We start from the raw sequence: 13,456 nt of genomic DNA on the forward strand, positions 1-13,456 counted from the left end.
TTTGTTTGTTTGTTTTTAATATTACTATTGCTGTTATTTGCATTTACCCTGCTTGGAGAGCCATGAGTTGCTTAGATATACGTGTTGACATCTTGCATTAATTTATTATCTTTTCAAGTATTTCTTCTGCCACATTTTTTTGTTATTGGCCCTTCATTAACCCGTGTTAGGTTGTTTGATATTATCTTGCAGATCTCAGGCTTTAAAAAAAATTTTGCACTCTTTTTCCACATTATGCTTCAGTTTGGGTAATTTCTATGCACATGTCCTAAAATTCACTATTTTCTCTTATGTCTAACATAATTATATGCCCATGAATGAACTTTTTATCCCTGATGATCATAATTTCACATCTAGCTTTTCTGTTTGGCTCTTTTCTTTATGATTTCTATCCTAACTGAATTTCCCAACTGTTCACATATATTGTCTAACTTTTCCACTAGCTGTTTTAATTTGATCTAATAATTCTAAATCTGGGCCATCTCCGAGTCTGGTTGCGTTGACTGTTCTCTGTGTTGACTACTTATTCTCTTAACAAGGGGTCACATTTTCTTGCTGTTTTTATGTCTCATACTTTTTGATTACATATTGGACATTGTGTGTAGAAAATAAAAACAGGAGTGAGATAAATAATACTTATGCCCCCAAATCATGCTTATTCTTCTTTCAGGCCATTGGAGTGGGGATTTGAGTCACATTGTGTAATTTAACTGGGTCTGGAATTTTTTGTTGCTTTAGTTATATTCAGTTTATGCAGTTCAGTTTATTTTTGAGGGTAGGATCATAAGCTCCCTTTTAACAGCATTTGAGCTCTGAGGGCTAGAACTTTTGTCTCAGATTTTCTGCCCTATATTTCTATTTTAACCCCCACCCCCACCCCCAACCCCATACCTTCACCTTAGGAGTGCCACTCCCTGTTCTCCTACCTTTTCTCCGATGGTAGATGGTATTTTGATTGACCCTAAAGGGACCTCCCCAAAGTCACCTATCCCCTCATAATCTGGGAATTTACCAGATGACTGTGCCAATGACATGGCAAACACTAAACATAAACAATAAAAATGTATTCGTATTTCACATCAGCAGAGACTCCCAGAGGATGGACTTCACCATCCTGAAGTTGGTGGTGACAGGGTAATTGGATAAAAGGCAGGACTACAGAAGTGCAAGTATTTATACATTAATCAGGGAGGGATTACATTGCATGTGAGTTGTCAACCAATTTGTTATATTTGAACTGTAACTGCCACTTGAAGGTCTGCCAAAAAGGGAACTTCTTTTTCTAAATTTGTCACAGCATGCCATAAGGATTGCTTACACGTGGGTTATTTGAGATGTAAGTTAATGATAGGAATTAGGAAGTGAGGAAACTTGGCTCAGAAAGGCCTTATGTCAAACAGTTGTCACTCAAACATCACAAACCAGTTGCCCTTCTCATTGGAGATTGTCGATACCTCACACAAAATGTAAGACATAGAGTGTGGAGTGTTTCCATTTTCTTGCTCTGCCCTCACATGACATACAAAAGGAGCTGTTTGTTTGACTCTCAGTGGAGGTTTCTCTCTGTTATCTGCCATACCGTGACTGTTTAAAAATTTGCTTGGTTTTCTTGTTCCACCCTCAGGCTATATCTCAACAGTGCACCTGTGCCTCACAGGGATGCTTTCTTAGTTCTCTTCCCCTTCCCACAATTTTTGAGCTTCACTGAAGCCTGTGAAAAAAATAAAAAGTTGGCAGGTGGGTGCAAATTTGCCTTGTGTCTGAGGCGCCCAGGGATTTTAAACTCTCAAGGGAGCTCTAGCTCAGCCTTTTCTAATTCACTGAAACTTCATCACGTCTTATTTTCTGAATCTATGATGGTTTCCTCCCCCTTTCTCTGATCAATCAGAAGAAAGCAGCTTGTGTCCATCACATCTGGGGGAGATATTACCTATTGAATTTTAGTTTATTAGGTTACTTTACAACATCAGCTCTTTGGGCCTAAAATAAACAGGATTTTGTAGGTAATGCATCTTGTTCTCACTGTTAGAATGAGAGATTTTATTTCTCTAGTGAGACTCCCTGAGTACGGGTCATACTTTTTCTGACAGCCTTTTAATTTTTGTTCAAGACTCTACATTTTAGATAATGTATTGTGGCAATTATGGATTCTGAATTTTTTTCTGAATTTAGAAAGTGTATTACTGGACTCATTTTATGAAATCTATCTCCTCCTGGTGTGCAGTTGCTCGTGTCTATGCTTTATGTTTTAAATTATTAGTTTTATTTTTTTCTTAGCTTCTCAGGAGTTAGCCCTGTGTTTGGATATCATAGAGGTCAGCCAATTATTTGGGCAGAAGTTATGTATATATTTTTTGAACCTGGAAGGATTCCACAGTCTGCTGTTGGATCTCTGAGATGCTTGGAGACTGCACCCAGAGTTCAGCCATATTTGAATCTGTCTTAGCTTTTACTCTGTGCTAGGCCCTCCCAGATCTTCCTTGCATACATGAAGAGTTTCCCAGCAAGGTATATGATAGGGGCTTATTTTTCCTTTCATAGGTTCTCTCCTTTATGGGAAGCCCCACTAAAATTCTGGATGCTGTGTCACCCCATTTGTCATTTGTATCCCAAGTCCAATGGTGACCCCATGTCAGAGCTGCATGTTTCTCTCGTTCCTTTCTTAATGAATTTGCAGTTTATACTGACAGTGCTGCTGTGGGTTTCACTCTCCACACCAAATTAATTCTTCCTCCTCTAGTAGTAAGGCTGCTGATTTTCCTCCTAGATTTATGAGATCATACCAAATAAATTTTTTTTCTATTGATGTCTAGTTTTATAGATTAGTTATGTATGCTTTTAAAATTTATGTATAAACAAAAACATAGACTTTATTATTTTGTGTCTGAATTCATTCATGTTGTTACATGTGACAGTATTTTTTTTTTCTTGCTGTATAGTATTGTGTTATATGGAAACACCCGATGTTATTTACCCATTCTTCTCTCAGTGGGTATCACTGGGATTTGCTATTGTGTTTAATGTTGGTAGGTACATTCTTTTCATTGAACATTTCTTTCAGTGCCCACAGTTCTGTTGAGTTTATTCCAAAAGAAGAATTGCTGGGTTACAGTTTTAGTAGATGATACCAAACAGTTTCCAAAATAGTTATACGATTATATAACTTATCCAGCACTGTATGAGAGCTCCACTTGTTACACAGACTCTCTAATACTGTATTGTTTGCCTTTTTCATAGTAGCCATGTTGGTGTGTTTTAAGGAATATCTTATCAGAGTTTAATTTGAATTTCTCTGATGACTGAAAATCCTGGGCATTTTCTTTAGCTGTTTGAATATCTCCTTTTATGAAGTGCCTTTTCCAGTCTATTGCTCATTTTTTCTACTAGAGTATGATCTTTTTCTTACTGATTTCAAAGTCTTTACATATCCTTTTAAGTCCTTTTTCATAGCCACAAGTCTGATTCTTTGGGAAACAGACCCTGGGGTAGAGGTGCAGGGAGGAAATTTATGGTGGAATGGTCCCAGGATCAAAAACTTTGGGAGAATGAAGGAAGCAGGACTGAGGAGAAATGAAGTTGTGCTCTGATGAAGTCACAGAAAAGGCCTCAACTGACTCCTCTGGACTGCTGGCACTGCAATGTCTCGGCAGAGTATTAACAAATTGGGACATGTGAGCCAAAACTTTACACCATGGTATCAAGCCACTAGATGCATGCTACCGCTAGGAGGAGGTCTGATATTAGACAAGATTGTTGTCTTAAGCTGAGGACAGTTGCCAGGAGGGGAGACTAAGCTGGACAGTGTCAATTATTTAACACTCAGCAGTTGGTGAAGTGAATGCTGGTGACCTGCACACTATAGAATCTACTACATTTAGATATATGTTTTGCAAATATTTACTTTCACTTTACACTTGACTCTCTTCTTGGTGTCTTTTGGTAAATAAAAGTTGTTATATTTAATGTGGTAAATTTTATCAATTTTTGTATGGTAGTGTTATTGTTTGGGATTTTACTTATAGAACCTTGTATACTGTAACACTGTAAGGAATTTTCTTATGTTTGATTCCAAAGGCTTTACTGTTCACCTTTCCATTTATATCTATAATTCATCTAAAATTGATGTTAGTATATAGTGTGAGATACAGGTCAAGATTGATCGTCTGCATATGACTACCCAATTGACCCAGAAACACTTATTTAAAAAAAACCCTTTCTCATTGTTGTACTTTTGTCATAAATGAAATATTTGTATGAGCATGTTTTTTTTTTTTTGAATTTTTGCTTTGGTCTATTAGTCTGTCTTATCTCTTGCCTATACTATAATGCAGCTATGTGGATATCTGGAGCATCTAAAAATACATGATAATTCAATATGTGAATCTTGTTTGAATTCTGGTTCATGTTTTGAAATGACACAGGACAATTTAGGAACAATTGTGGAGATTTGAATATAGAGTATGCAGTAAGTGACTTTAGAAAAATGTTGTTAATGTATATGGTAATTTAAAAAGTTACACAGGGCTTCCCTGGTGGCGCAGTGGTTGAGGGTCCGCCTGCCGTTGCAAGGGACACGGGTTCGTGCCCCGGTCCGTGAGGATCCCACATGCCGCGGAGCGGCTGGGCCCGTGAGCCATGGCCGCTGAGCCTGCGCGTCCGGAGCCTATGCTCTGCAACAGGGGAGGCCACAGCAGTGAGAAAAAAAAAAAGTTACACAGAACACTATTCTTATTTTTAGTAGTTTCATGCTGAAATCTTTAGGAGTCAAGTGTCCCAAGATCTGTGGGTTTTTTTGTCATTTATCAGAAAAAAAAAAGAATTATACAGATGAATAAAGACTAAAAAAGCTACATGGTAACAAATACCAAATTGTGTTTTTTTTTTTTTTTTTTTTTTTGCGGTATGCGGGCCTCTCACTGCTGTGGCCTCTCCCGTTGCGGAGCACAGGCTCCGGACGCGCAGGCTCAGCGGCCATGGCTCACGGGCGTAGTTGCTCCGCGGCATGTGGGATCTTCCCGGACCAGGGCACGAACCCGTGTCTCCTGCATCGGCAGGCGGATTCTCAACCACTGCGCCACCAGGGAAGCCCCCAAATTGTGTTTTATTGTGTTTTATTTCTATAGTTTTTATTGCTTTCAAATTTTTATAAAAAGTTGGGAAATTCAATTGGAAAGAAATTTCAATGTTCTTAAAGGAATTCTAGGTAAATATTTATAGAGTTCTAAGTAAATTCTTATAATAAGTCTAAACTCTTAAAATAGTCATAAATACTAGTAATCAAACCAATAATACTTCTAAAAATATTTACTTTTAAATTAACATTATTTTATAATGAATGCATAATGCATTTTATAAAGCAACGCTTTTATAACAATATATAGTATGTGGAAAGGGACAAAGCCCATGGAAATGATCCTAATTGAGAATTGATAAAAAAAAAATATGAACATGGAAGAACTTTGCATTTATTTGTATCATATTCAGTTTTTTTCATCAATGTCTTAAAGTTTTTAGAGTATAGATCTTTAACTCTCGTAAGTTTATTCCTAGGTATTCTTTTTCGATGCAATTGTAAATGGGATTGTTTCCTTCCTTTCTCTTTTTGATAGTTAATTAGTGTATAGAAAAGCAACAGATTTCTGTATATTAATCTTACATTCTGCAACTTTACTGAATTAATTTGTTCTAATAGTTTTGTGGTGGCAACTTGAGGGTTTTTGATATATAGTATCCTGTCATCTGCAAATAGTGACAGTTTAGTTTTTCATTTCCAATTTACATGCCTTTTATTTCTTGTACTATGACCAGAATTTCCAATGCAGTGTTAAATAGAAGTGGTGAGAGTGAGCATCCTTGGATTATTCCTGATTTTAGACTAAAAAGCTTTCAGTTTTTCACCATTGAGTATGATGTTAGTTGTGGGTTTGTCATATATGGACTTATGTTGAAGTATGTTCCCTCTCTATCCACTTTGCTGAGAGTTTTTATCACGAATGAGTGTTGAACTTTGTCATGCTTTTTCTGCATCTATGATAATCATCTGATTTTTATCCTTTTGTTAATGTGGTGTATCACATTGATTTGTAGGTATTGAACCCTCCTTGCATCCCTGGAGCAAATCCCACTTGATCACAGTATATGATATTTTTTAATGTATTTTGAATTTGGTTTGCTGATATTTTGATGAGCATTTTTGTGTTTATGTTCATCAGAGATATTAGACTGTAATATTTTTTGTAGTGTCTTTGTCCATTTTTTGAATCTGAGTCATGTTATTCTCATAGAATGAATTTGAGTGTTCTCTCCTTTACAAATTTTTTGGAATAGTTTGAGAATAGGTGTTAACCTATTCCTACCTATATTTTTGGTAGGATTTCTTCGTGAAGCCATCCAGTCCTGAATTTTTGTTTGCAGGGAGTTTTTGGACTACTGATTCAGTTTTAATACTAGTAATTGGTCTGTTCAGTTTATCTATAGCTTCCTAATTCAGTCTTGTAAGATTGCATGTTTCTAGCAATTTGTCCATTTCTTCTACGTTGTCCAGTTTGTTGGCGTATAACTGTTCATAGTATTTTTTTATTGTATTTCTGTGATATCGGTTGTAATTTCTTCTCTTTCTTTTTAAAATTTATTTGAGTTCTGTTTTCTTAATGAGCCTGGTTAAAGGCTTATCAATTTTGTTTATCTTTTCAAAAAATCACCTTTTGGTTTTCATTGATTTTTATTTTTTATAGTCTCTATTTTGTTTTTTCTCTGATATCTATTAGTTTCTTCTTTCTGCTGACTTTGGTCTTTGCCTGTTAATCTTTTTCTAATCCCTTTAGATGGTAGGTTAGGTTGTTTATTTGAGATTTTTCTTGTTTCTTGAGGTATGCCTATATTGCTATAGACTTCCTTCCTAGAAGTGCTTTTGCTGAGTTCCATAGTTTTTAATAGTGTTAAATTGTCCATACTACCCAAATCAATCTACAGATTTAATGCAATCCCTATCAAAATACCCATGACATTTTTTCACAAAACTAGAACAAATAATTCTAAAATTTATATGGAACCACAATAACTCCTGAGTAGTCAAAGCAGTGTTGAGAAAAAAGAAGAAAGCTGGAGGTATTGTGTTCCCTGACTCAGACTGTACTACAGAGCTACAGTAATAAAAACAATATGGTATTGACACAGAAATCAACACATAAATAAATAGAACAGTATAGAGAGTCCAGAAATAAATTCACACACATACGGTCAATAAATCTATGACAAAAGAGGTAAAAGTATAAAATGAGGAAAAGACAGTCTCTTCAATAAGTAGTGTTGGGAAAACTGAACAGAAACTGTAAGAAAAAATGAAATTAGAAAATTTTCTCACACCATATTCAAAAATAAACTCACAGTGGATTAAAGACCTATATGCTTAAGACCTGAAACTGTAAAACTCCTACAAGAGAATATATGCAGGACACCCTTTGACTTAAGTCTTAGCAATGTTTTAAGAATCTGTCTCCTCAGGCAAGGGAAACAAAAGCAAAAATAAACAAATAGGACCTAATTAAACTTAAATGCTTTTACACAGCAAAGGAAACCATTGACAAATGAAAAGACAACCTACTGAATAACAGAAAATTTTGCAAATATATCTGAAAAGGGATTAATATTCAAACTATATAAAGGGTTCATACAACTTAATATCAAAATCAAACAACCCAATTAAAAAATGGGCAGAAAACCTGAATAGATAGCAATACTTTTCCAAAGAAGACATAAAGGTGGCCAATAGGCATATGAAAAGATGCTCAATGTCACTAATCATGAGGAGATACAAGTCAAAACCACAGTGTGAAACTACCTAACACTTGTCTTTTTGATGATAGTCATTCTGGCAACAAATAATAAATGTTGGAGAGGATGTGGGGAAAGGGGAGCCACTCACTATTGGTGGGAATGTAAATTGGTACAACCACTATGGAAAACAGTATGAAGGTTACTCCAAAAATTAAAAATAGAACTACCATATACTCCAGCAATTCCACTCCTGGAATATATATCGGGGGGAAAAAAAAAAAAAAACTGAAAACACTAATTCAAAAAGATATATGCACCCCGATGTTTATAGCAGCATTATTTACAGTAGCCAATTTATGGAAGCAACCTAAGTGTCCATTAACAGATGAATGGTTAAAGAAGATGTGAGGTATATACACACAATGGAATAGCACTCAGGTGTTAAAAAAAAATAAAAAAGAATGAGATATTGCCATTTGCAGAAATATGGATGGGCCTGGAAGGTATTATGTTTAGCGAAGTAAGTTAACCAGAGACAGACAAATACTGTAGTTTTTCACTTATATATGGAATCTAATAAAACGAATGAATATAATAAAAGAGAGACAGACTCATAGAGAACAAACTAGTGTTTATCAATCAGAGAGTGGTGAGAGGAAGGGCAAGGTAGAGGAAGAGAATTAAGAGGTACAAACTTAACTATAAAATAATATACAAGAATGTAATGTGAAGCACAGGTAATATAACCAATCTTTTATAATTTTATAAAAATATTGAATCACTGTGTTGTACACCTGAAACTAATACAAGAATGTAAATCTACTGTTCATCAATAAACATAAATATCTAATGGGCATTAAAAAATAACTGACATAATTTATATACTAACTGGGCATGTCTTATTAAGAAACAATATTATAAACTAAATCATTATATTTACATTTATCTTACATGTTAGGTAAATATATATGATTAATCAGGAATTAAAACTCATGTATGTGCTAACAACATTGTAAAGCAACTCTACTCCAATAAAAATTTAAAAACTCATGTATGTACAATGTTCTTACAGTGTTTAGGGGATTGAAACCTTATTTGAATAAAGCAGAAGTGATGATAACTACGAAAAATTTATTATTGATAGAAAAGAAATTTCAGCATCTCCAAAAATTTGTTGCCAGTTCTTCAATGTAGAAAATTGGAATAACATCAAGGAGGCTGTTTTTGACTATAAATCTTATGTTCAGATTATCTGAAATTTAAATCTAGATTAAAAGGCCATTTACCTTTCTTATCTATCCAGTATAAGAAAGTCATACTTAAAATAAGAGTTACATAGTGAAAGATTATTGTGAGGCATTTTGTGATGTAGACAACATATATAATTTAATAAATTACAAGGACCAAGACTACTCAAAACTCTAAAAGATATGTTTAATTTTATCCAAAATAGTTGTAATTAGAAAATGTAGCTTCTAAATATTAAAATTTACTCAAATATTTAAGGAACACAGTGTCAAAATAAATACATCCCAATATGGTTGCCATTTCCTTAGAAAATAAGATATCAGAAAATGTAAGCATCAGAATATCATAATGAATTGGCTCCTATAAAAGCAAGACATAATTAGTTTAGGTATTATAAATAAATGAGTCCCTAATTATTAAATGTTGAAGTTTATGTTATTTTGTTTAATTTTATTAAATATAATTATGCTCAATTTGAACATATTTGAAATTCAATGGTTAAATATGATTTTATATAAATTTACAGAATGATTTTCTTTGATATAATTCTTACTTCTAAGAAATAAATGATACATGGTTCTTAAAATTTATATTTGTGGAAAGATAGCCGTTTCTTAAGGCATAAGGAATCTGGGAGTTTGTACTTACAGTGGCCAAGATGACACTGCATGTTGGGGTCTACTGAACAGGGATTTCATAAGGGTGAATAGATTGCTGTGACACACGACATCATCATGAATCCCAAGAATAGTCTAACAGCTTCAGTTAGTGTATGGATTCTTACATCAGATAACTATTGGAAGAGTAACAGAAGCTTATAAACGTGACTCTTAACATTGTACAAGGGATGAGTCACAGCCTTCTTTTTGCTTTAGCTCTCAAATCCATAAAAACTAGGGCAATTCATGTGGATGATTTTATGCTGTATCTCCACAGATTTTTGAGCCCCGGTTTCCAAAGATGTGTTTAGGAAACGTGTAGCTATGTTAGTCTTTACAAATTGACTTTTCAATGTCTCTCATGTGTTATCCTCTTTAGTAGTATTGATATAACAAGCTAGGTAAAATCTTTTAGGAGTTTTTGCTCACAATCATTTGCCATACATTACTAATCTGAGATACATACAATTATTACCTAATATTCAAATCATTAGAAAATCTTCATTTGAATAAAATTAAGGCAAATTTAACAAATAATTTTCAAGGGAAAGAATGGTTGCTCCCTCCCTAGGGAACTGAAAAACTAGGGGAGATCTTATTATAATATTGGAAAAAATTAGTAGTAAGATAATCATGCAGAAACTTTCTCATGGTTGCCTCATTTTCCTTGTGTATCATATCCTGGATTACAGGAAAATTCTGATAGTAATTTTTCTGCTGCCAAGCTACAGTAATGCTCTGGGTACACTATTCATCCTGCCAGTCTTAACAGTTCTTTTCTCATTTTGGAGCCTGACCTTGTATATGGTAACATTTAAAATCAACTTGTTACTTGATTGTATTAAGAGAAAAAAAGTTGTGAGAAAAAGAAACAGCTGTAGCCTTGACTGCATTATGAGTAAATTGACCATATTTTAAAAGTTACAGCAGACTGTAGTATAAGGACAATGTTTATTCGTAGTCATTAATTGTCTAAAAGCATGAGAGATGGTACAAATATGAACAGATTTTGAAAATTAAGAATACATGCTTGAGTGTGTCAAATAAAAACAAATCTGGAATTAGATAAGGAGAGATTTTTTTTTCAAAAAGACTATTGCAATGTGAAGAACACTTTGATCTTAGAATCTGTAGCACCTCAAAATCAAACCAAAAAAAATGTTTTTTTCTTTTATAGGAAGGGATAAGCAGAGCTATCAGGTACTTATAAGGGAAAATTGGAGAAGCAGGGGTCTTGACCAGACAGCATGATCAGGGAGTTTGATAGGAAATGTTTCTTGCTAAGGTGACCACATTCTTGGAAAGAGCTCATAAGGGAGGGTGTTCTGCGTTTCAGCGCTGGCTCAGACTTGAAGGCAAGATAAAATTCAGGGGCCTGCATGGAGGAGAGAAGCCTGACTAAACTTTAGCCAAGGCAAAGCAGAGAGTAAGAAATAGGCAACTGTGGACACTTGTTTAAGTGCAATCAACTACTCCTAATACATATACACAAAACAAGAAAAACATACTGCTACTTCATGTTAAGACCAGACTACAAACCTGGGGCCAATTTTATCTTTCTAAACTATACTTGTCTCTCTTTCATAATATACACAATTTTATGTATTATTATCTTGTTATCCACATATGCAAAAATACATATACATATATAGTGTTACCAAACAGTAAGTTTAAAATATAATTACTTTTGTCATATCCATTATGAAATGTTTATAATCCATTGACTGAATTTATTGTCTTAGCTTGAATGGTATAAAGAAAAATGTGTGTATAGATAGTTGAGAATATGTGAAAAAATACAGGGAATTGTCTGAATTTTCATTTATTTTGATGTCTTTAGAAATACAGATCATTACAAAAGTATTGCAGTATTTCATTATTCTAAACACTAAGGTATATTAGAGATTTTTAGAAAATATTTCTAACTTGACAGAAAGGATATTAAATTATTTATTATACTGGGAATTATTTTAAAAATATGACACCTAGACACTTTATTTGGATAGTGCAAATAGGTTAACTTTGAGATCTAAGTATTTTGGGGTGGGATGGGCAGAGAACATCAAACGTGTACTTTCCTGGCAGATTTCACCAATATGTAATTCACAGAATTGTATTTATATCTAGCAGCCATCTAACCTACTATTAGCTCTTTTCATTACATGTAATGTATCACTAGTAACTTATAAGCTATATCGTATCCCATGAAATTTCTCTGAATATTTAATCTCCTCAAGCTGGATTTCACAATCTAGTCTAACAAATTTATATTAAGCCTTGTAAATCTTAGGGATATAGCAAAATAATATGTTAAACAGAAGTAATATTTGTTCTCATGGCTACCAATGTGCCTGCGGATCACTTAAGTTAACAGACGTCACACTGCAAACATTTACAATTATCCCACTAACATGATAATTATTGTTATGCTTTATTAAAGATAACATTAAAAAATTATTAAGTCATTACAGGGACCCTGAAAATGTATCACTCATGTACTTCAGTACTTTGTTATTCTATAATGCGTTTCTTAAAACAGTGTTTTCATCCAGTCTCATGGCATAGAAACCTTGTAGTTCTTTCTCTCTCATCAGATTGTCTCACTACCCTTATTGCCTGCCGTGGGATCCATGGTAGCTGCTTAGCACTCTCTGTGAACAGAGTGTTTCCTCCTCTAACACACCGAGCCCTCTGATGCCAGACTGATCCTCCTAAAAATCTACTTTTGCTGTGCTAATCTTTCTCGTAAACCTGCAAAATCCCCTAATGGCTTGTCATGTTGAGTTCATGTTCTTATGCCTTGTCTTATCAAATAATTCAAAAACGTGTATTAACTTTTACTTTTGCTCTCTCTCCTCTGAGAATTCTCAGATGACTGTGGTCTGGGCTCATTTTGAAACAGAGTGAGGGTATAGAGCAAGGTACTACAGAATCAGAGACTGAAGGCAAGGTGAGAGAATGGAAAAGGGGAAACAGATCTTCAAACAAGAAGAAAAACAAAATATTGTAATCTTGGAACTTGGAATTCAGCTGACAAAGCTGTGAGATTGGAAGAGAGACTCTCTTCCCCTGGTGCTATGTGATGGTGGTTTTGAGGCAGTGGGCACCAGGAAGCAAGAGTGTTATTCTCAAGCATTCATGTCATAGGTGGGGAGATCATCGAGAAAGCAGCATAGTACAGAGAGAGTGTCTGAATGAGAAAGTTCATAATTGAGGAGTATGATACTTCTGGATTTGGAAGGAGTCTATGAGGGATTTTACTTAGTTTTATTGAGATGAAATTTGCATTGGATTAATCTCACTGTTCAGTGAGCTAGAGTAAAAATTTAAATTTCCATTTCCTGTGTGTTTTGAAAGTGACACTTGCCCCCACCGTGAAATCCTGTGGTTTAGGATTTGTAATCTTGCTCACATAGTCATTTTAACCTGATCTGCATGTGTAGAAACATCACAGGAAGAATATCCATCATACGATCCCTAATGCCTTAGGCTTACCTCAGGACTCCTTTCAGGGAAAGTTTCATAAATTCTACTCAAATTTCTCCCAGCCTAGGATTATACATTCAGTTATGTTATTCACATTATAAATTAGACACTAAACTTAATGTTACAGACTGCACCTTGAATTTTAATAATTAGTCCTTACTTGGCATAGTATCTGGCATTCAGGAGGCACATCTAAAAATAATGAAATGCACCACTTACATTTTAAGCAAATACCACCTTCCAGCTATGTACTTGATGCTATTCTAAGAATGAAGGATAAACCAATG

The sequence above is a fragment of the Kogia breviceps genome, chromosome 4, assembly GCF_026419965.1.
Source record: "Kogia breviceps isolate mKogBre1 chromosome 4, mKogBre1 haplotype 1, whole genome shotgun sequence".
NCBI classification, from domain to species: domain Eukaryota; kingdom Metazoa; phylum Chordata; class Mammalia; order Artiodactyla; family Physeteridae; genus Kogia; species Kogia breviceps.